The sequence below is a fragment of the Olea europaea genome, unplaced genomic scaffold (assembly GCF_002742605.1).
Source record: "Olea europaea var. sylvestris unplaced genomic scaffold, O_europaea_v1 scaffold439, whole genome shotgun sequence".
NCBI classification, from domain to species: domain Eukaryota; kingdom Viridiplantae; phylum Streptophyta; class Magnoliopsida; order Lamiales; family Oleaceae; genus Olea; species Olea europaea.
The window spans coordinates 91341-96461 of NW_019262696.1; positions in this window are offsets into that span (position 1 = coordinate 91341).

A 5121-nucleotide genomic window follows, 5' to 3' on the forward strand; every position below is an offset into this window, starting at 1 on the left:
CTTTTTTTCATCATTCTAGGAATCACCTTCACAATTTGGACTCATAATTTTTTGGAATTTTTCAAAACGTGTCAAACTCTTCATGCTGTCATATACATATATAGTTTATTCGGCAATGTCCACTTTAAGTGCAATCCAATGCTTCATTTCCACGTTGCAAGGAATGTACAATGATATACAAGAATCTCATCGCTTGCTCCATTCTGGACTTTTACCATATATATATCTTGTCATATTTTTCAACCATTCAAAGTATTGTACTGACTTTTTTTGTTTCTTATGCAGCTCAAAATCTTCAATCCTCTTGTTGCACATGTTAGTAAAAGCACAATTTGAAATTGCACAATCTTTGGGGAACACAGTAGGATATGTATGTATTCGTGCCCATATCAATAACAACGCTCTGTCAATGTGCTGCAAATGTATATAAGAATGAAATGAAATATGAGCAAAATATAGAATGCTAAAATACTTACATCACTATTGAGCCATCCAAATTGCTTCTGAATTTCTACAAAAAAAAACTTTTTAGCTTCATAGACAATATCATTTTCACATGTTCACTGTATAAAACAAATAACATAAGAACATATATTGCAACTTCACAAAAATAATTAATGTAAAAATAGTTATTTGTCAGGTGCATTAACCAACCAATTCTCTAAGTCATCTGCCTTAACCGGATCTAGCTCTCGAAATGGGTCAAAAGCATTGACATTGTGAAGCTTCCTCCTCTTCTTCAGATTTGTAAACGGAGATTGAAGAATGAGTGACATTTTCTTGATTCTCATCCCGCGCCCATTCTGACTTAGGTCATCAGACTCATCTTCCACCACTGTAGGGATTGACTCCATTACATTACCACGTGATACAGAATCCATCAATACACGGGTATCTCTTTCTTCCACACGAGTTTGATCATCATTCGACAAATCTGTTACTTGTCTTTGCTCATTTTTCACTTCAATGGGATTTAGACAGTTATTTATATCAACTGCTTATTTTTGTTCATTGTCATCTGCGGGAAACGTTGTTTCTTTAACAAGAACTGGTTCATTTGCCAACACATAATCTTCCACTTGTCTCTGCTCATTGCCATCTTCATTCTCATCATTTTGAACTTCTACATGTACAAGTGGATCCTCATTTACATCACATGCCTCTCCAGTATTCATAAATCCACTACGAAGAGGAGAGTGATATGTGTAAGGTGTTGTTGACGGGTTAGAATTCTTAATCCACTCTACAACAGATGATATCTTCTCATCAATTTTTCTACATAAAGATGTAACACAATCAAACCTTTGGTCTATGTAAGAATGCATCTCATCTATCGGCCCTTCATTTTTCCTCTCTAAAATCTCTACCATATGTAGTAATTGCATTCTCAATTCTTGAGCGAACTCATCTCTAGATGGATATGATGTAGATGGCCCCGGATGAAATGCATGAGCATCTGTAGAAGTAGGTGGCCTATGAAAGGAAGATATATCTCAAGGAGATGTTGAGGCATTAGAAGACTGACAAGTTTGCTGAGGAAAATCAACACGAATGGACGAATCTGCTACATTTTTCTTATCCACAAAGATATCAACTGTTGGATCCTCTACTTTATCCTTGAATTGATGAATCTCTGTCCAATATGCTTTAGATGCCTTTTTCGACGTAGGCTTCAGTGTGCAATGAACAACAATATATATGAAAAATGAGAGGCCCACTTAGTTGTCATAAAATACACTATATATTTTGATGTACATTTAAAATTTACTTACATTTGGTTCGTCCAGACTTGCACCAATATCTTTAGAGTTAGGTATTTCAGAAGAATTCCATCGACATATTATGGGGAGGTTAGACTCCTGTAGATTCTCATCATATCTCCATCCAATAGATGGTATGGCTTCATAGGCGCAAATCTGCTTAAGATGCAAAATATTACAATCTAAACAAAATGAATAATAAATTGTAATTTTAAAAGCATTACCTGCAAGGTGAGTGAAAATCCATAAATTGAATATGGATATTTCTCATTATTTATCAAGTATGACTTTACCAACGATTTCCAATCTCTCGTGAATACATCTATTGTGCAGCCAAACGCCTTTCTCTCCCAAGGATAACTATTAAAAGCCTCTAGGTCATCAACCATTAACAAGTGTTCTAAATTTATGTATGTGTAGCTTTCTTTGGGCAGTAGTACCGTTTCCAAAATATACACAAGCCCAATCTTGTACTTGTCTTCCATACGCACTTTGCGACTTTCAATAGCTTCCTTCAAATTGTACACCGTTATAACTTTCTCACACTTTTTAAAGTGTTTCTTCACCAATCTATCATTAGTCACAATATGGGGTCCCAACGAAGGCTCCTCGCTAGCTCTCAACCCCGTTATCGATGAGAACTCGTATAATGAAAATCGTGTTGGCTTACCTTCAATTGAAAACCAGATCTCATTTATTTTTTTTTACAATCATTATCATTACAAGTTGGTGGACTAACTGTGCTGGAAAAGGTATGCGCTTCATTCAATATAGTTGTCCGAAACAAGATTCCATCAGCATTTTTTGATGAACATCGTCTAACATTTCCTGAACATAATCAAGTTTTTGAAGGGAAGACTTTTACGAAGGCCTGCTTTTAATTCTATGTTCAATGGAAATCACATAGTCAAATGAGCGTTCCATTTCTATAATGAAAAACATAAAATGATCATACTAAGTTATCAAAATTACATAAACGATAGGGTGACATTTTTAGAATTACATAAGTTTGGCACAAGATATTAAGGATCAATTTAAGATAAACCAATTTATGAACTGGAATATATATGCCTATTCTATGTGGGACTATAAGATAGACATTTTCATATCTACACCATAATTAAATGCCTGTACACATGAGACAGAATCGTTGTGTAAAAAGAATAATCTAAATAACCATTTCATAACGATAAAACCTAGGAATTCAGATTCATATGCACATCAAATTAACACTAATTAAACGCCTCAAGACAACATTTTCAAAATGACATAAACGATGAGTTGTCATTTTTAGAACCAGATAAACTACATAAATGGTAACGTGACATGTTCAATAATGGATTGTAATTGGTCTTGTTAGACTTATTTACTTTTATAGATTTGCTTTTATCCAAATAGATCCTCTTCCTGACTAGGCTTGACATAAATGACAGGGTCCTCTTAGACAGATTTGCTTGTATCCAACAATTTGAAACTGCAACCAAATTGGATTGAAATGGAAATCATATGTCTCTAATTCTACCAAGTCAACAAGTAGTGATCCAACATTCTACAAGCAAAGCTGACACTGAAAAGATGTAAAAAATTATTTGAATAATCTGACATTAAGTGTTCAAGAAAGATGGCCTAATTTAGTTATGTCTAATTCAATTGCAAAATGAAGTATGACAAGAGAAATTAATAGACGACAATTCAAAAGATCACTTAATGAAAATGGCAAGAAAGAAATCACTATCCAAATCCACAAAAATTTTAAATTCTAACATAAGTATCCCAGTAAAATAGTCGATCATGCACGTTTTTTGCAATTTTGAAGTAATTACATGTTAAAGTAAAACAAGGAGATATTAGTTAAGATAAACAACCTCGTATGAACATTTGCAGCTGTGGGTCCAACACATGCCTTAACGACCTAAGTCACCATTCCCTTAATTTATACCTAATTATTGTTATCTTAACTTGCTATTGCATAAGTCACCGATTCTTAACTCGAAGACCTATGATAAGGAATCACTTGACTAATAATACTTTTACAGAATTTACCTTTTAACTTGTAGAGTTATAGGTATCGTTAGCGCACATAGAATTCCTGTAGTAGTTCTCTGTTTTGGTCAAATTGCTCTAAACCTATACATTATATGCAGATCCTCTACATATAATGTTCACTGTTAAAAACTCTTTATTCCTACTAGGGGTAAAATTGCATTTATGCATTCAATCATAGTTTTAGCTAACCAAAAACCTTGAAAAATTCAGAGAATATGAGGGTGGAAAAGCGTTCAATCTCCTTCAACATACATATCAGTTAACCTTAATAAAATCCAAGAAACTTATTTTCATTAAATAATTACTCTAATTCATAACTAATTGAATGAGGAAAAGAAGAAACTAACCCACAGAAATGAATGCATACCCAATTCAACCAATAGTCTCATAAATCTTCACTACCTGTTTTTGTTTAAAATTATATCCAAATATTCATATACCCATTAAAACTATTAGTGTATACAAAAAGTAAAAAAAGAAAAAATCAAAGAGCAACAAAATTCTTAAATTTAACCATTGATCAAGGGGTGTCAATCCTACAAAAAAACCAACGCGAATGGACCAGAAAGATGGTTAAGATACAACACACTCACTTTCAAGAAAAAATGACTAAATGGGATACAATAACAAAATATTAATGTGTTGAGAAGCCCACATTTTTTTTACAAATTTCATAGAAAATCTTAGTGACAATGGAAAATTGATGAAACCATTATCCCTCAGGATAGACAACTAAAAAATTGGTTCCTTCAATGAGTTGCTCACGATAATTGTTCGCGGTGTGCGACGGAGCTGCTCGAGGTGATGGTAGCTTTCCAAATGGAAGAATATCAGGCTCCTCTACCGTTATCTACAAATTGGATATATAGAGGAAGGATGGTGAGGTACGAGAGACAAGAGATGGATTTAGCGTTCAATGCGTTTTTATGTTATAGAGAGTTTTGGAAAAGGAAAAGGAAAATGAAAAGGGGAAAATTTGTTTTGATGGAATGAGGGTAATTCAGGTAGTTTGTTAATTTTATTTTAAGATATTTATTTTAATACTTTTATTCTAGTCAAAGGCTAAATTTGCAAAGTGTATTACAAGATAGACTATTTTACCCAATTTCCACTAAAAATTTTAAGATTTGAGATTGTATGTGGTACATATAAAAAAATTGGATTTAATTTGTAAAAAAAATTAAAAAATTTAGGTACTGAAATTGTAATTATTCCTAGTTAATTTTGACATTATTTTACTGTTTTAACGGCAAATTTGACAGATTTTGACAAGAAGGGAATTTTTCCCACGAAAAATTTCAAATAGGAAATTCTT